Genomic DNA, 21,261 nt, shown 5'->3' on the forward strand with positions numbered 1-21,261 from the left:
GGACGTATTTCGTATGACTTTAATAGTTTAAAATTTATTGAAAAATATTTCATGGCCTTGCACATGGTCTATCCTGGAGAACGATTCATCTACACTTGAAAGATTTTGTATTATGTCATTGTTGGTGGGAGTCCTCTATACATCTGTTAGAATAGTTTTATAGTGTTGTTCAAATCTTCTCACTTTCGATCTTATTTGTGTCCATTTTTCTATCCATTATTGAAAATGGAATATTGATCAAAGTTTCTATTATTGCTGAATTGCCTGTTTTGCTCCTCAATTTTTTCGGTTTTTGCTTCCCGTATTTGGGACTGTGTGGTTAAGTGATGTGTATTTATAACTGCCATAGCTCCCTGATATATTGAATTTTTATCATTATAAAATGCCTTTATTTATCTCTAGTGACATTATTTTCTTAAAATCTATTGAATCTTAAATTAGTATAGCCACTCTAGCTTTCTAATGGCTGCTGTTTTCATGATATTTCATTTTTCCATCTCTTTTACTTTGAACTTATTTGTTCCTTTGAATCGAAAATGTGTCTCCTGAAGACAGAATATAGTTGGAAGTTTTTAAAAATCCAGCCTGGTGAATTTTCTCTTATTTCTTTCAAGATTTAGTCTTGTCTTTGTCTTTCAACATTTTTACAATGATGTGCCTGGATGTAGAGCTCTTTGTATTTATCCTACTTAGATTTTGTTAAGCTTCTTAGGCATGGAGATTACTGTTTTTAATCAAACTTTGGATATCTTCAGCCGTTACCTCTTCAAATATTTTTCTCTCTCTTTGGTACGCAGACTGATGCTGTCCCCAAAATATGTTAACATTCTAATCCCCAGAACCTATGAATAGTTAACATGGCAAAAGGGACTTTGCAGATATGATTAAGTTAAAAATTTTAACATGGGTAATTTACTCTGGATTATCTGAGTGGCATTAATGTAATGGCAGGTGTTCTTATAAATGAAGAGAGACAGAGTCATAGAAGGAGATGTGACAGTGGAAGCAGAGATCTTAGGGATGTGATTGCTGGCTTTGGCTCATGAGTCAAGGAATGCAGGATCCTCCAGAATCTGGAAACAGGTTCTGTTGTAGAGCCTGCAGTGTGGCTGAACCTTAAATTTAGTTTCAAAAGATCCATTTTGGATTTCTAACCCCTAGAAATGTAATATTATAAATTTTCAGGTTTTTAAGTCACTAAGTTTGTGATGATTTGTTAAAGCTGCAATAGGAAACTAACACAGTCCATTTTTTAATCTCCTTTCTTTCTGGTACATCTATTATGTGTATGCTGGTATGCTTAATGGTGTCCCACATTTCTCCGAGAGTGTTCATTTTCCTTCGTTCCTTTTTTTCTCTGCTGTTTGGATTGTGTACTCTCTATTTATCTATCTTAAACTATGTTGGTTCTTTTTGCTGATAGTGAAATCTACTGTTGTGTTGCTCTAGTGAATTTTTCCATTTTAATGATTGTATCTGTAAACTCAAAAATTTCCATTTGCTTCCTTATTTTAATTTCTATCCATTAATATTGTTCATCTGGGGAGATTTCATCATTCTATTTTCCTTTTCTTCTTTATGAATGGTTTCTTTTAGTCCTTTGAAGATATTTGTCATGGCTGCTTCAGAGTTGTTTTCCATTAAGTCAACACCAGGGCCCTGTCCCAGCTAGTTCTGTTGTCTGCTGATTTTTCTGTCCATGGGTCCCACTTTCATGTTTCTTTGTCTGTCCTGTAATTTTCTACGAAAACTGAATATTTTATATAACATATTGTTTCAACTCTAGATAGTGACCCATCACCCCTTCCTGGACTTGTTATTGCTGTTGTTTCTTGTTTATTTCTTTAGTGACTTGGCTGGACTATTTTAGTGAAACTGATTTCCCTTGCAGTGTAAATCCTCTGTTTTTGCTGCTCAGAGGGGGCAGCCTTAGGCAGGCCCTCAATCACCCTGGTTTTAGCAGGGCTTTCCTTGACTGATTCTTTCCGTAATCTCTACTTTAAGCTGTCTACCCTACCAGGTTTCACATTCAGCTGTTAGCTTTCAATGTTTGTCTGCTAGTTGCTCTATTGTTTTCAACGTTGTCTTGGGACATAAATTTATACAAGCCCAATACAATTACATTTTGGTCCTTTTGCAGGTGTAGCTTTGGAGGACAGTCTGAAGTTTGTTGAAACTCCAGAAGGTTCTTCCTGCCTGTCTCTTTCCCTAGTCTTCTCTGGTAAAATACCAGGTCTAAGCCTTTGTTTATTGCTATCATGGAGCTACTAGTATCTGCTTAATAGCTCATCACTCATATTTCCACTGTTTTTGAGAGCATCCTTATGCTTGAATTTCTCCACATTTTGTTTCAAATAAAGTCAATTTTCATGGGGACGGCTTTAGAGATTTCTGTTCTTATGGCCTGTCTCTTTCCCTTGGCAACATCTCTCAGCCTTTTCTCTGGAGCTGGTGGCTGAGAACAGCAGGCAGATCTCAGTAGGCAGGGGCAGTTGCTTCTGATTTCCTTGACTTTTTCTCCCAGTGTGGATTCTTCTCCCTATGAGTGAGTGAGATGACGGCAATAGGGGCCCCAGTATTCTTGGCTTGCCATTCCTGGGAGAAAGCCTCCACACTATGACTGGGGATTGAGTAAAAGAGGGAGCTCCTGAGTTCTTGAGCATACTTGCCTGAAATTTAGCCTCTGCTATAAAGAGTTGGGTTTGGGAAAAATATGAAGAATGCTGGTGACTCACCATATTGGAAGCTGGGGCACCAGAATCCTAACTTATTTGCTATACTTACCCGAAAGGGAGTTTCCATGATGCTGAGCTGGGGAGAGGAGGAATAAAGGAGTGGGTTGTGGCTCAAATGCTACACATTCTCACTGTTCTTACTGAGCTTTGTTAGATTTTCTTCAATAAATGTTTCTTCACCTTTTGTATGTTCTCACGATAATTTCCAGAAACTTTGAATAGTTGTTTTTCAACATTTTTTAAAAAGTTATTGTTGTTTTTCTGGGGAGCTCCTCACACCACCATTCCATAAGTACATCCTCAAAAAGATTATTTTTAACTTTCACAGGAAGTTAAATTTGCCTAAAAATTTGCTTAAGACAGTATTGTATAAGCAAATACTTTATGATCTGGTGAGCAATTTAATTCCTAAATGATTCTGATTTTCTTTTATTTTTATATATTTAATATCTTTGAAAATTGAGTTTCCTTTTGCTTTGCTTAACTCTAAAAAACAAATGGGTTTATTAAAAATGTAACGTATTCTAATAAATAGTCTATCTATAACTAATTTGTTTTTACATGTATAAGAAAGGAGATAGAAAATATTACATATGAAGAACTAACTTCTTAAAAGCAGATATGTAGTAAATATTTTTAAAGTATTTGTTAAAATACCAGAGTACACAACTAAAAAATAATAAAGTTTGAAAAATCTGAGTATTATTAGTTGATTAACTTTACAAGGGCATCAAATGTGTTTACCTCTAGAAGCTAGTGCTTTTCCAAATATAAATTCCAATATTTTGTTATTTCACTTGATTTAGGAATAGGCAACATTTTACTGATGAATTATAATTAGATAAAAGAACAGAAATTGTGGTTGATAAAATAATTGTTTTCCTGAAAGAAAAATAAAGTGTTTTACATTGTGTTCCAGTACAGTAAATTAGTATATCAATTAGGAGAACTTTTAATCTATTTTAAAATCTCATTATTTCATTTCCTAATGCTTTTCAATAAGTCGCTTTTAGAAGAACCTTGAAAATGAAAAAATTGGAATTCATTATAGCTTTTTTTTTTTGAGAAATGTGAGCTAAAACTAATTGTTTTGCTTGAAGTTCACATTTTAACAAAAAATGGCCAAATTATATTCAGGCTGAAATTTTAAAACTCAGAAAACTCAACCAAGTATCATTTATATTCTTAATTTGAAAGAGCTAGAAGTCTATGAAGATTTCTAGTATTGATGCTAATGTAGGATGGACTTTGTATATTTCACAGTTAAACAAAATATTGAGTGTGGTTGTTGCTTTAAAAATAATTATGCCAGGCAGAAGACCAAAGGTACCTTACTGTAGTCTTCCACCAAGTTTCATACCTTTAACTCACCCACCAGAGAGAAGATAGTTTGATTGTCTCTCTGACCCCTACCTCTGAGATGCCAAGGAAGTGTCCTCTGGCTATATCTGGTAAAAACTGGATCTTAAAAAATGTACATTTAGAATGAACTCAAGGCAGAGATCGTTTTAGCCATTTGTCCCAGTTTTGGTGCATCCTGCAGTAGATTTTAGGTTTGTGAATTATCCAAAGCCAGAAAATCTTTCATATTCTTAAACATGGGACATTACCTTAGAAGCTACGGTCCAGAATGTGATTTGACCCAGATGAAGGGAGAATGCAGTGGGGAGTATGATGAGAGGACTGGGTACTCAAGGAAGCACTAAATGAAGACAAGAAGAGTGGAAGCTAGCCTTCTGGATAAAAAGATGAACTTCTCCTTTGGTCCCTGACTGGACGTCCATTTCTCATAACTTTGCTTATAGACCCAAGTCAGCTAAAAAGTTCTTCTTTTATTTCCCTTTCATCCAATTTTATTTATTTATTTATTTTTTGAGGCATATTAGCCCTGAGCTAACATCTGCTGCCAATCCTCCTCTTTTTGCTGTGGAAGACTGGCCCTGAGCTAACATCTGTGCTCATCTTCCTCTGCTATTTATATGTGGGACACCTGCCACAGCACGGCTTGCCAAGTGGTGCCATGTCCGCACCCGGGATCCAAACCAGCTAACCCCGAGCCATGGAAGTGGAATGTGCGAACTTAACCACTGCGGCACTGGGCTGGCCCCCAGTTTTACATTTTAACATTCTTAGTTTACTAACGAGTTTTCTGAGCCTAGATCAACAGTTTCTAAAAACCTCTCTTCAATGTTTGGTACATCTGTGGCCTTGCGGTGCATAGATAGGTACTGAAATTGGTGGAGAGTTGGGTGTGTGAATATGTGTATAATTTGGGGTGTGTGTTAGGAGAGGGAGAGGTGAGTGGGCATACATACTATTATCAGTCAATAATATGAAGCCTGGAAAACTAGATAGTTTTCACTTCTCCCATTGTATCACTGACAGACACATCAACCCTTTGCTCTCCTCTCATCACCAAGATAAAAGCATGTTATAATGTGCCAATTTTGGAATAACAGACTCTCAATATTTTCAATTTATATGTATGCATATTTTTTTCACTACAAAAAAATTGAAGTTCTACAATCTTCACTATATAATAGTTAAGTTTTTATTTCTGTTAATTGGGAAAATACACATTGAAAAATCTACATAAATATGTTTTATTAAACATAGTATCATCTACAAACATTGGAAAAATATATTCTCACCAAAAAATACATATATAAATAGGTGAAGTGTTGGATATGTTAATTAACTAACTGGGAGGAGTCCTTTTGTAGTGTATATGTATATCATCATCACGATGTACACTTTAAATGTATTACAATTTTATTTTCAATTATACCTCAATCTAGGTGAAAAAAGAAAAACATATTACACATATGTAGACCGTATGATTTTTGTTTATTCTTCAGGCAATTCTTAGTGTACACATGCATTGGAAACTCCTAGAAATAAGTCCTTGCTCCTAGGTGAGCCAAGTACATAGAATGAGGATCATTTGTTTAAAATAGTGGTTTTAAAGCAATTTTAGTACAAGGACTTTTCTTCAAAGGAAATTCTCACTTGAAATGGCAACTCTGCCCAACAAATGGAGCTAGGTTGCTCGGTCTAGACTCTTGGATTTCTATCCAGTTCACTTGCCCCTCTCCTTTCTACACCACCTCTCCTCTCTCCTCCCCTGAGTTCCTGTTTGCACACTAAGGGGAGAGCCATGAACCACCTTCAATGATTTATAAGAGAATTTATCCATGTAGGCATAATCAGATCAAAGGACTCTTTCTAAAGCATAAATGTTTAAATGACTAGATATGGAGTTACAACTTTAAACATATAGTTCAAAGAACTTGAATTTCTCTGTTGAATCCTACTTGGAATTCTTAAACCAGAGTCCGTCTCAACAGCACTCACAGTATTAGAAATTTATGGAAAGAAAGTGTTGTATGTTTTGTTGAGCTACATTTCATGGTGAAACACATTGCAGTTGGTTACCTGACCTAGAGTGGTGAACTTTGAATTATTTTCAATTACCATTCCATTGTTCATTTTTTTAACCAAAATGGATACTTAGGTTTTCTAATAACATTTACTCTTCCGTTTATTCACTTTTCATTAGGTCTAAAATGTGAGGAGTCTAATATTTGTTTTTCTATATGCTAAAAATTGGATTCAGGAAGTTTAACTATGTTCCTTTTCCATTGGAAACATAATTATGATTATTTACTAACATCGTTGATTTATTGACTACTTTACTGCCAAGCTTTTGTTTTGTTTTGAGGCATCTTAATACTATACTCTATGCTTTACACACACTATCTCATTTAGTCTTTTCAATAATCCTATAAATTGGGCATTATTATAACAGGCATTGTTAGATGAGGAAACTAACATTTAGCAGGTAAAATAATTTACCCAAAGTCTCAGAGTGTTTGAAGTGACAAGCCAGCTTCAAACCCAAACCTCACATCAGAGCCCTGATTCTTACTCATTTGTCACAATGTTTAACAATACATTTTTTAATCTGCATTTCTCCTAAGGGAATTTAAGGTTGAATAACATCTACTGCACTTTTTTCCATAAAAGGATAATGAATATTTAGTGTAAAAATACAACAGAAAGAGAAATAAAATCACCCATTTTAATAATGCCTACATAAAGACACTATTTGCATCTTATTTATTTTTCTTCTGATCTTTTACAACACTTGCATAGCTTTGATCACACTACCTGTGCAATTTTATATGTTGCTTTCTTAATTTCACATAACATGAGCATTTTTCATATTATTATGCCATCTTCTAAAAATCCTATTAAAAGACTTCACAATATTTTGTTAAACTAAGTATTCAAGTATAGTTAGGCATTTAGGTTATTTTAACATGCTCTTCATTGTAAATGTATGTTGGTCATAATAGAACACATATTTTAGTTTTCAAAACTAATCGTTTTCTTAGGCAATGTTTGCAAAAGTGGAGTCACCGTTTCAAGCAGCTGTAAGCATAGTTAAAAGACGTTGCATAATGCCAACATCTTTTCCAAAGGCTTGTACAAGTTAACTGTTCCAAGAGAAATGCATGAATGTGTACAATTCACTACATGTCCCAAATCTGCATAACATTATATTAAGTAGCAAACATTACATTAACACGGGAAGGTGCTATAGCTGAAAGTCACATCTTGTACCTAGCCACCTCTCCCTCCTTAAGTCTGGTAATACAGAAAGGGAGGAAATAGATTCATATCTTTAAAGACATGAAGAAAAAACTACTCAAAGCACCAGTGACATTAAAGAAGATGCACAAGCCTTCCTCCAATCATCTCCTATAAATGACTTCAAATGTTTTAGTGATTTAATTTCCTTGCCTGCACCCAAGACTCACACGACTCATTTCAGACAACTCTCACCTTGGCAGAAGTAGACTAAAATATTTATTAGAATTTTCATAAAAAACAGATCAACATACAACCATAATTTTCCCAATCTAAGGAGATGAAGTCCCATTCTTTTGCACACTGCTGTGTGTTACTCTCTTCACTGGTCTTTCACTCAGTGGTCTTTCCCAGCATGTCTTCAAGTTTCTTTCGGTTTACAATTGTGATGGTTAATTTTGTATGTCAACTTGATTGGGACATGGGATGTCCAGATATCTAGTTAAATGTTATTTCTGGATATGTTTGACGGGGTGTTTCAGGAAGAGGTTAGCATTTGAATTGGTGGACTGAGTAAAGCTGATTGACTTCACCACTGTGGATGGGCATATCTAAACTGTTGAGGGCCCGAATAGAAGAAAAAAGTGGAAGAAGGGTGAATTTGCTTTCTGCCCCACTGCTTGATTTGGGTCATTGGTCTTTTCCAGCACTCAGATCGAGAGGTACACCATCAGGTCTCCTGGTTCTCAGGACTTTGGGCTGGGGTGGGTACTGCATCACTGGCTCTCTTGGGACTTCCACTTGCAGAAGGCAGCTTGTGTGGTTTATCAGTCTCTCTATCATTACGTACGCCAAACTCTATAATCAATAAGCTATAAAATGACCAAATGACAAGATAAAATACAAATAAAATCTATAATCTCCTATTATCAAGCAATCTCTCTTGCTCCTCCCGCTCTTTCTCTTGCATACAGAGGAAGAAGATATCTATATCTATACCTATACCTCTATCTCTATCATCTCTATGTATACATTGTATTGATTCTGTTTCCTGGAGAACTCTGATACACAAACCTCTATGTTCATTTTTCTCTCTCCTGAATGCCTAAATTACGTTTTTATTGTTTGCTCTCTATGACTATCATTTTAACTGTCATCCTAGAGAGTACAACAGTATCTTTCACTTATCAAAGTTTAACATAAATTAACAATTTGAATACTTTCTGTTAAAATACTTTTACTCCACTTACCTTGCTACTAGAATGTTAAAGTTGCTAGCCATTTACTTCTGTATGTGTTATATGCTCACACGGCACTATTACTGCTGTTTTTATTCAATCAATATTACCCTTGATAAATATACAGTTACATTTTTCACAGTGTTTTTTTCATTTCTACTTCTGTGAGCTTCCACTGGGGCTACTTTCTTTTTCATAAAGTAAAATAATTTATTATTTTCTTTAGTGATGGTGACAAATGCTATTTTTTTCTGAAAATGTTCTAATTGTATCTTTTTTTTTTTGGTGAAGACAATTGGCCCTGAACTAACATCTGTTGCCAATCTTCCTACTTTTGCTTGAGGAAGATTGTTGCTGAGCTATTATCTGTGCCAATCTTCCCCTGTTTTGTATGTGGGATGCCACCACAGCATGATGCCATCACAGCCTCACTTGGTCCGCACCTGGGATCTGAACCCCAGAACCCCAGGATGCTGAAGCAGAGCACGTGAACTTAACCATTACACCACCAGCCCAGCCCCTGTACCATTATTTTTGAAGAATATTTTCTTTGAGTAGAATTCTGAGATGGCAGGAACTGTTTTTTGTTTTTCTTTCCTTTCCACCCAGCTTCTTGAAGGAATCATTGCATTTTCTACTGGCTTCTAGTGTTTATTTTAGTAAGACTTCTGCCACTGCGTTGTTGCTACTTTGAAAGGAATCAGCTGTTTTCTCTGGCTATTTTTAAATTTTCCTTCCTCTTTTACAGTTTTATTACAGTATGCTATGGTATGTTTTCTTTATATTTATCTTAAGTAGTGTGCATAATCTTCTTGAATGCACGGCTAAAAACTTTAATTAGTTTTGAAAAATCTTTGTCAATGTCTCTTTAAAAATGTCCTCCACTCTCTTTCTCTACTGGGACTTCACTCTTAAACTGTTTTCTATTTGACCATGAGGTTGTTTCTCTTTCAGATCACAACTAAATCATCAGCCTTGTTGAATCTGCTGTTAAGTCTAGTCATTGAATTATTAATTTTATTTATTGGGTTTTCAGCTCTGGACTTTGAATTTACTCATTTCAAAAATATATATGTAATTTATATATATAATTTATGAAAATATACTTCATGAAAATATCCAGGAAATCTAATCTCTGAACCCTGGAATACATATTTTAAATTCTTTCTCATATCCCAATAGAGCATAGAGTTTATTAAACCAGCAATTGGAAGTTAGTAAATATTATTTTAGAAGGATGAAATAAACCATATATATAAATTATATATAATTTATATGTAAATTATATATAATTTATATGTATAATTATATTAAAATATATATAATTTAGTCATTTCAAAAATATATATGTATGGTTATGATTTGGAACATTCTGACTTGTCTTCTGCATTTTAAAATATGAAGATTTTATGAACATGATAGACAAACTGAAGGCGCTCCCAAACATATGCATGTGATATATAAATCACAAAGATCTTAATTTCAAAAGTGAGCAAATAACTTTATCTTTTAACAAAATACTAAATTTTTGCATTAAAATAATATTATTGAAAAGTTTAAGCTTTGTTGTCAGAGTTATTTTCATAAAGCTCACTTACAATTGCACAGCCTCACTATGGTACAAAGTCACAATTGGCTTATTTCATCCTTCTAAAAAAGTATTTACTGACTATCAATTGCTGGTTTAACAAATTCTATGCTATATTGGGATATGAGAAGGAATTCAAAATATGTATTCTAGGCTTCAGAAACTAGATTTTCCTGGATATTTTCATGAATTATTGGAACAATGTGATAGATATTAAAATTATGATTGCCACTGAAATTATGGAGCAAATAAATTTAAAAATATATAAGGTGTTAATCAATATCATCTACAATATAAACTCAATTTATATTTTCAACAGCATTCTCATCTTTCTGATCACCCTGACTTCAGGGCTGGGTCAGACATGAAGTCGTAGGAGCCTAAAGTACAGTGGTACTTGGAGCCAAGGAGGTAATGGGAGACATTCTCTTAGAATCAAAAACTAGACAGGTGATCCAAGAGATATGTCAATCTGAAGAGTTAGACAGAAAAAAGAAAAAAAATGATTACAAGAGAAACTAGAGAACTGAAACAAATGTAGAATTTAAGCGGTGGTTTTGAGATATGGTCAGGCAATAGTTTAGTCCTTTCCTATATCTCTCCTGGGTTAGAAAGAAGAGAAACAAAAACCAAAATAACTGCTAAATATGCTTTCCCAGCTCAGAAAAATGAACGCATCCAGACTGGATTGCCAGGCCTCAGACTCACCGTGTGCAATTTTATCATCATGATTTTTCCAGCTGATCTCTACCTAGAATGCTTGTGCTTCTTGAACTCTCCAGCTATGCGCAACAAGCCATCATTAAAGAACACGTGTAAGTTTCACCCTTAACAGAATTCTCCCGTTTCAACTATTCTCCTACAAAAGGGACTTTGCCTTTCTCTTAACTCAATACATTAATTTTACGTCTTTTATCATTAAAACATTTTCAAGCCATTATTTTAGTGGTTATATCTATGGTCATATCATTGTAAGTACATCTGATTATAAGTAATCTGGGATGAGTTTGATTATTTGCATAAGCCTTATTCTCTGCTAAATCAAATGCTTTTAATGGTCAAGACTATTCTTAATGTGTCTTTGTAGCTAACAGAGAGCAATGTCAAATGATATTAACTAAATATACATGTTGAAAATTGTAAGATTTTTTCTCAGGCAATTTCTCCCATAATGTGTGTGATAGGAGCTAAAAGAGTCATTGACCACTGACTGATTTGAATTGAATTTTCAAATTCATCACAATCTTCTTTTCCTCTCTAAATAAATATTAAACATGCAGATACACACACACCCCCACACGCACACACTTGTTACATTGGGAAAATAAAAATAGTTACATTTGTGATTTGTTTGAACAGACCAAATTATAAAATTAATCAAATTTTGAGATTTAAATTCTTTTTTGTTATGATCTTGCAATATCTCTCCAAACCACTCGCATAAAATCAAGAATACAATTTCAGGTACATATGGCAATTAAAAATGAGCCAATCAATTATTTTTTTAAATGATTTGCTGTGTACAGAACATTTTCACAGATTCTGTGAGAAATATAAAAAGAGTATGAAAATGTTTCTGCCCTTGATAAGCATGAAATCTGATTGAGGAAGGATAGCAATTCACAGGTGAAACAATGTGAAAATAACACACAACAGAATTTAATTGTTTTATGATTTGTATCTATAAATAAAGAGTTCAACGTCATCTCCATGTGAAAAGTTCCGTAAATAGCTATTAACTAATTTGCATAAGAATAACAATAATAGAGAATTTTTATTTCAGCAATGTCAGCGCCAGTCTTCACATTCATTTCATATTTTCTATGACCTTCCTACGTACAAGTATCAGAAATTAAATCAAATTTATATTTGATTTGAAGTTTATAAAAAACACGTATGAGAACAATTTGTTGCCCTATATGTATTATCAATGGCTCACATACATTACAGCAGAATTTTAAAAATCTAGAATTTGCTAATTGATATATATATAGATTTTTTTCTGTGATTTACTTATAACTTCCTTTATCCAAAGGAATAGAAATGGCCTATTTATTGTCCATAGCAATGTTCATAGCACTTAAAGCCCTTTTCCATATGCAGCAAGTTTGAACTTGAAGAAAACTTTACAAACATCTCATTCACCCAATACTAAGTCGATGTCAGGCTGCCCTAACCTCTTCTGCTTTGTAGGAAACTTATAGATTTATAAATACAAAAAAAAACTTCCCTCAAAATTGTGTAAATTGGATTGGAAGTGAGTAGAGTACTTAGTGGTATTCCGCAATTAAGAGAACACACACACACAAAAGGAGGGCAGAGAGGGGAAATATAAATGAAAGAACACATACGCCTATGAATTTGACATAAAACATATAGATTGATTTTATCTTTTTTCTTTTCTTTTTTTTTTTGAAACCTTGCCATTTGCAACAATACGGATTGAACTTGAGGGTATTGTATTAAGCAAAGTAAGTCAGACATAGAAAGACAAATACTGTATGATTTCACTCATATGTGAAAAAGAAAACTACAGCAACAAAACGTGTATATACAGAGAACAGATGGGTGGTTTCCAGAGGGGAAAAGAGTAAGGAGGAGGGTGAAAGGAGTAAAGGGGGACATTTGTATGGTGATGGATGGAAGCTAGACTTTTGGTGTTGAACACAATGTAGTCTATACGGAAGCCAAAATACAATGATGTAGACCTGAAATTTATATAATATTATAAACTAATATGACCTCAATTAAAAGATAGATAGGTAGATAGATAGATAGATAGATAGATAGATAGATAGATAGATAGAGATGGTATTTTTGAAACACTATTCTACGTTCATGCTTCCAGAATATCAGGATGGAAAGCCAGTCAATTATGTATATGCATATAGCTCAAAACACATTTTTTTTTTAAGATAGTCACGTTTGGCAGAATATCTGACTAGCTATTTATCAAAATCATTTCGTGAACTTTATAAAAATACAGACTCCTGGGTCTCCCTCAAGTTAACTTACATTTGTTGAGTGCTTACTGTGTTACAACCACTTTTTCAAAAGCTAAATAATTGAATTCTTTAATATCTGTTTGAACTAGGTTCTAGTTTATGCATGGAGAACTTGAGCCTCCACAGGATTAGATAACTTTATAACCCACTGCAGTCAATTTCCATCTTCTTTACTGGCTTCTCTTCCTTTTTCTTATTTTTAAATTTTGAGGTGACTCAGGCTTGTTTCTATGAACCTCTTTTATTTCTATCTGCACCACTATGATCTATCTGACCTCACCAATCCACACAGATTTCAATAATATCTACATGCTGGGCACTCTCAATGTATATTTCTGGCAAAAATCACACACAACTCAACAAATATCTTGGTCTCTTTTTGATAAGAAAGATGGATAAGTTTTATAAAGGTGCTACTGTTCATTTGTCAAAAATATACTACTGATCCCAGGGCCGGCCCCGTGGCCAAGTCTGTCCGCTCTGCTTTGGAGGCCAGGGATTTCACCGGTTCAGATCCTGGATGCAGACGTGGCACTGCTCATCAGGCCATGCTGAGGCTGTGTCCCACATAGCAGAGGCAGAGGACCTATAATTAGAATACACAGCTATATACTGGGGGACTTTGGGGAGAAGAAGAAGAAGGAAAAAGTAGAAGATTGACAACAGATGTTAGCTCAGGTGCCAATCTTTAAAAAAATACATACATATATATATATATATATATATTCTATTGATCCAACCAGTCATCTAGGTAATAGAGATACCAAATATTCAAACTATTTCTCAATATAAGGCCCTATCAAGTATTGATAAAGGTGACATATCCATAAAGTGGATGGCTCTCCCACAACTTCAGAATTCATTCTGTCCACTGACATGGATATTCTCTATTGAATATCTCTATTCAAAACATCCTCCTTCTTATCACTGTGGCTTTAGGCTTACTTCGCTTTCTGGAATATGTTTTCTTTCACTTTGAAGAATTCTAAATCTTCAAGTACTCTCTTGAAAATGACCAAGTGCTTGAACTACTTCTAAATTGAATTCTTCACACTCTGGATCCCACACCATTTTTTGCCTCTTTGATGGTACTTATGTTGCTCCTCATGTTTCAGTAATGAACTTAAAATGCTCGTTTCAGTTTGAGTTTACTCTATTCTTTCATATTTAAACAAAGGCTTCTCAAATCATGCTGTTGGAATAATGATGCCTTTTCCACTTATAACCACCAAATACTTGATTTCATACATGTCTCAAATTCCGCAGATATCCTTGTTTCCTGTTTCAGAGGTGGAATATAGCCTACTTTTCTTGATCTCCCCTTACCGAAAAATAAAAAATAAGATAAAAACATAAAATTTGTGTATACAGAATTTAATTATATTTTGGGGAAGTCAGAGGAAGGGTAAGTTTACGGCAGCCCAGGGTTCACAGGTTCAGATCCCAGGTGTGGACCTACACATCACTTATCAAGCCTTGCTGTAGCAGTGTCCCACATACAAAACAGAAGAACATTGGCACAGATATTGGCTCAGAGACAATCTTCCTCACACACACACACACACACACACACACAAAAGAAACGTCCTGTTCCTAAAGTGACTTGCCAACTTGCTACTGGAAATTTCTTTCTTGACCAAGTTCCCTACCACTCCAAACTGCATATTCCAGTCACATCCTCTGGTTTCAATTTGTCCAATCCAATTTCATTTTCTCCTTTCTTCATATTCTCCAATCTCAACTTCATAGTCATTAGGCTATTTTTTCTGTTACAATTTCTTTCCAAATAATATCTTCTGGATCTCAATTTCTAGATTCAAACTGAGTTGGCAAGACATTTTACTTAAAAAAAGAGTATCTCATACCCAAAACAATTCTAACACCAGGTGAGAAAGCAATGTGTTTTTTACACCATTTAGATTGTTTCTTTGAGCTTGTCTGTTAGGTCCTTCAGCAGAGATGACCAATGACTTCTTAATTGTAAGACTTGCTCTCTATATATCTCTTCAATGAATAGCATGCATATATATATAAATTAATATATGTTTATGAATATGTGTGCACATATATGATCATATTATAAATTTATTAATCATCTCTCTAAAAACTCCCTAACTCGAGCTGACTTCTACTTTTTAGAATAAAAGTAATCATTGAAACACTGCCAACTACACATTATTGCCAACATTGGTTATGCTTTGTAGATCTCATTTGTTCTAATTCCAGGCAAATGTCCAATTGCAGTTGGGATTCACAATCTGTGCTTAGGGAGTCAAATAATAATAGAATAAATAAGAAAGATATATTAGCAAAAAATTACCATTATTGATTGATGAAATAATCTAAGCTATGGAAAGAAAATAAACCTATGAAAATAAAAGTGAAGTTGAAATTTAAAATGATTTGAGGATGCTTTTGAGTTTCAATAGGGTATTAAACAGAAATTAATCTATATTTTGGTACACAGAATCTGGTGTTTAATATAAGTCCCACTTTATATGATTTTTTGACAAAGTTAATTTCTATTACTTATTTATATTTCTGGCTTAGAGCTCAGGATCTGGACCAGTTTATAGTGACAAGCATGATAGATGAGTAAGAGATAATTGAAAAATCAAGACCAGAGATCACAGGAAAAAACAAATGTGTTAACAATAAAAGTTAATGTGTCGTTTGACTCTAAGATTTCTGGAAGCTAAGATTAAAAGAGAAAACTCCCTGTTATGTACTTCCTAGAGAGTACCTAATGTGCCAGCTGCTTTCAAGAGACAAATCTAACAAATTCCCTAACACCAATCTCTGAACCTAATTTCTCACTTACACAGTGGACATAGTAAAAAGATACCAATTGGTAGAAGATACCAATTAAGCCAAGTGGGTTGTGACCTGCTTATGATAACTCTTCTACCTCACCCCAGCTTACAGAGTTGTGTGCTCAATGACTAGACATGCTTTAAAATTTTTGTATCTGGGTCACAGCCAGCCTAATTGGATACTCACTATTGGGTATGCAAATTTAAAGTAAGAGATATCAAAAACTAGGAATCACTGCACTGAGTATTATTGTATTTATTTATTTATTTTTGAGGAAGATTAGCCCTGAGCTAACTACTGCCAATCCTCCTCTTTTTGCTGAGGAAGCCTGGCCCTGAGCTCACATCCGGGCCCATCTTCCTCTACTTTACGTGTGGGTGCCTGCCACAGCATGGCCATTGCCAAGCAGTGCCATGTCCACACCCGGCATCCGAACTGGTGAACCCCAGTCCACTGAGAAGTGGAACATGCAAACTTAACCACTGTGCCACCCGGCTGGCCCCTGGACTGATTTTTACTAATGGCAGCTGCTGAAGAGGTCAACAGACTTCTCAAAAATTGTTCAGTTCAACTGATTCGGCTCTTTCTTCATTTCTGTGAGTTACTCCATCTCCTTCCTATGAATTCAATCTATTTCTGAACCTTAACTAATACAGAAACACAAATTAGATACAATGTAAGATTTGGTATGGTGGGGAAAATGATATAAATATGAGCTTTGCTTATTAGAAGTGGTAAACCAAGCTGGTTCTCAACATCGTCAGCAGAATTGGCTGATTTAATTTCCATATAAATGTTTTAGAGATATCTCTTCTTTCAGTATACTTGAACAGGCACCAGGAATTCTAAATAAATAAAGCTTCAAAAGAAAATGTAATTACCAGTGTGTACAGAGCCAGAGCTGTTCCATGGACATAATAAGTTTGGGAGCCATGAGAGAAAATCAGCATTAATGAACGGTAATCATGAAAATCTTATCAGCTGGAGCATTTAAAACAAAACAATTAAGAGGCTTTCATTTCATTAAGCAACTACAATCGCTCTTAATATCATTTTGAGGCTTTAAGGAAAAGAGTTCTCTCTTTAACCTCAATTTAAATGAAAAGTTACAAATGATCTGAAAGTGCTAATAGTTTTAAAATATAATTTCATTTATGGGAATCTAAGTTAAGAAATTGAACTCAACTGCAAAAAAAGATTATGCTCAATAATATTAATCACAGCGTTATTTATTGGCAGAAAAAAAATCTCCAAAGTTAAAGATAGAGTGATGCAACAATGTAATACTTAAGTAAATTATGATGCATATATACAATGGACCAACCTGAAACCTTTAAAATTAGAGTGTAATGATACTGGGAAATGCTAGCAAATGTTGAACAAAAAGGCAGTTTATAAATATTCATGCTCTGTAATATTTCCACTATCTTAAAAATTACATACCGTAGAAAAGTTAAGCGGTTTCCCACTGGTCAGTGCCTAGATGGTCAACAAACGCCTGCTGTTGATAGTGACAGAAGAGCTGCCCAAAGGTGGCTGTTTAGCTCTTTCTTCCATTCTGTGAGTTACCCAGTCTTTTTCTAGAAATTCCTCCAAATCAAAATTTCAAGTTAAAAAATCAAATAGCAGGAAAATAAAACATATGGCTTAATCCAATTTGAGTGTATGTGTGTATACAATATAGGCAAGCCAACGAACAGTACAAGAAGTAGAAAAATTCATAGTAAACTACAACCCACTAACTCGGAGAGGCGAGGAGATGAGCTCTTTTATGTTTTATTTTGTACACATCTCTACAGCTTGTCTTTTGTGATACAACTAATGGAAATACAAACAATAACAAAAATTAAAGAAAAATAGGAAATTATGTCAAAATTTATGATATATCTATTTTCAAAAGGTGTTAGATACTAAGGTAATTTTGATATTAAGGTAATTTTGATTCTCCTTTTCTGTATGTGTCTATGTGCATGTATGCTTGCGTGTTGTGTGCTTTAAAGATATAATACACTTTGTTTCCTATGGAAACTGTCAACTTTTTAAGTTATTTTCAGTCTCAAAAGGCCAAAGGATGCTTGAAAATGCAATTGAATTGTTGAAATGTGCTGAGTGTTATATTCGAATTTTAGCCTCAATTTATGCCTTAGTAACATTTGCTATAGAGTTATCTGTTAAGCATCAAAATGTCATTGAAAAACTCTTCAATAAGTTACTGCATGAAGTAGCTTCCTAATGTTTTGATTGGCTTGTAATTCTCAGTGATTTCATCTGTGCTTTTTGCAAGATACATGTGAGAGCTGAGATTTGCCATATTCTACTTTGTTTATTCAGGCCCTGGGAGGTAATCCCAATTGGAATTTTATCAAAGATATTCGTATGGCAGTAATGATAATCCTTCAGCATCTAGATTAGTTCTCTGTTTTATTCCACTAATGAATACTCTGGAGAAATATGGGTAATTTTACAGAACAAATTAACCTTAGAGCACAGCTACTTATAACGTTCATTTTACTGGACACATACGAAGCAGAATAAATTTAAATACAGTTTAATCGACCCTTCCAGGCCTGGAAGAGATCAAACAGCTAGGACATAAATATAATGGTAATTAACTTAAATTGATGCTAAGATGTTTCTTACATAAGTACTGATAAATACCACATTTGGGATCCTAATTCCAAGCAAATAGAGAGAATATAGGAATCAGGCAGCAACATTGTACTATGCATCATTTGTGTCACAGTAGTTCAGAGGTGGCTTTTGCTGGCAAGGAAATCTGATTTTTAATTACTCTGTTGTTTCCAGCATATAATGGCCATGACTTGTTCAACATGAGCACCACGATGTGAGCTGCATTTTGTTTCTCTCCTGCCTTCATTTCACTGCAGAATTGACAAAATCTAACTCCCCATCCCACTAATAGGGCAGCATGAAAACTAATTGGTATTCTCTGTTTTCAAATATTTGTATCCTCAAGCTTCTCTGCCTAAAAAAGCCTGACAGAGTCTCTTCATTATCTCATTATGCTATAATTATTGCATACTCAAATGCCAGGGCCTGAGAGTAATTCATTTCTGCTGTGCATCAATATAAACTTATGCCTCTAGAACTAAATTTAACCAACTTTTAAAAATTCTAATTTAGATCACAGTGTTATTTGTCTTCCGGTGATTCAACACAATGAATAATCTTTTCTTTTTATTAAAAGAAGAAAAATCAAAATCAATATACCAACTATTCTAGCTTTTAAAATTTTTTGATATTTCCTTGCCATTTTCTTATGCCATACTCAGAATGGACAGAAAAGCATTTTTTGATGCTTTTGTGCACTCCTGCTCAATACTGCCACATCCAGGCTGGTATTCGGTTCTTATTCAATAAGCTCTTCTGAAATTCATACACTTCTATGTTTTGGGTATAGTGATGGTCACATTAGCTATCTTTTATTCTATAATTTAATTTAATTTAATTAACTTCAATTAAAAAACAAGCATTTATTTCATAATCCCCAGCAGAATGATTTGTAAATGGTACATCTAAAAATATACTTACAGAATTTGGCTTTTTCAATGAGTTAACTCTCTGTTCCTATTTTCATGAGTGAGTAGTTTCACATGCCTTTTAATTTTTTCACTTCTATCATCTTCTTTTTCAGTCCACAGAGATAATCAGTGGAACAGTTATGTCATAAATCTCTTAAACACATAAATATAACTATTTTCTCTTAAGGTCTAGAAATCCGAGATTCCCTTCAGAGAATCAAGATCTTGTCCTTGTACAACATAAACCGCTTCTTTTCTGTCTTTACTGTGTTCTCTAACCTTTCAAATCTTCATGTTTATTGCACCCATTGTAGTTCTTCCCAATTTTATACATATTCTGAATTTCTTCATCAGATATTCAAGCCAATAGACTTACCAATGCCATAGAGGTATCCAGAAGGAAAAATTCCACAAACAAATAAAAATAAGAGTAACCACAAACTAAAAAGAAACAAACAAACAACACTAAAAGAGGATGCCCACAAGGAAATTAAGCCAGTCTCAGATTTCTTTGTGAAACTTCTTTCTGTTTCTCTTATTACTGCCCTATTCCAAATCCCATCATTTCCTAATGGATTCTCTGTTCTAATGTACCCCCTAATAATTCATTCTTCACACAATAATCTTTTAAAACTATAAATTACATCATGGTACATTGTTGCTCAAAACATTCCAATAGTTTTCCATGATATTGGCATGCCATTCAAACTCCTTATCCTGGCCTTTAAAGACGAGATCCAGTAACTGCCAACCTCTGCAGTTGTATATCCTGCCTGTTTTCCCCTTGCCCAAGGTTCTAAAGCAATGTAGGCCTTATTTCTGTTCTTTTAACATTCCCAAACTATTCCAAAACCTATTTAATTCTTCGATTGCATTTATTACAGCTAATATTTTGGTTTTTCACTTCCATCTTTATTGTCTTTTTTAACCCACTCAAGTTAACTTTACCTGACTCTTACACTGTTGTCTCCCTAATGCCTTGAAAACTGCTAGGTACTCTATAAACAGTTGTTTACTGAATAAATGCATAAATGATTGGTTTATTGATACTATGTTCCGACTGGCAATGCAATAATATCTACAAGTGCATGATGACAAAAATTGGGACCAAGAATATTGGAAGAGCTACCATGCCATTCATTTGTAATTAATGATACACTAATAGTTTATGTCTGGCTGCACACTCATGTGGGTAAGCAGTGTGGGATAGGTTGCAGAGAGACTGAAGAAAAGACCTGGAGACAATGAATGGGACATATAGGTTTATTGGGATTTAATTACAGGGAATATCCGGTGGCGGCCAGCTGGACAGAAATGTGCACCCAATACCTCAGGCAGGAAGGGGGTTGCTTTAATAGGCAGAGGGGCACAAAGGCTATGTGGTTGCCAAGAGGAGCTGCCCCCGGTATGACCAGTGATCCAGGAATAGTAGTTCACGTGGAAGGGCTCTGTGTTCCTTTAAGACATGATGTTCTTTGAGTGAAATAAGGTGAGATCTGGGCTGGCCAGGCTCTGGATTATTACAAATCCCAGCAGCTGGGTGTCCTGCCCAGACAGTTGGCATCCTGCCCAGAAGGGGGCCAGAAGGACATATGTTTGCAATGGACTTGTAGATTCTTGCCGAGCAAGCAAGGCCCAGGGCCTACAGCTTATATTTAAGGAAATTATGTTATATGCTAGTCACTGTGGTAAGGGCTAAATAACATATATTTAATGTAATCTTTAAAATAGTCTAATGAATTAATG

Source organism: Equus przewalskii, chromosome 3, assembly GCF_037783145.1.
Source record: "Equus przewalskii isolate Varuska chromosome 3, EquPr2, whole genome shotgun sequence".
Taxonomy (NCBI): Eukaryota; Metazoa; Chordata; class Mammalia; order Perissodactyla; family Equidae; genus Equus; species Equus przewalskii.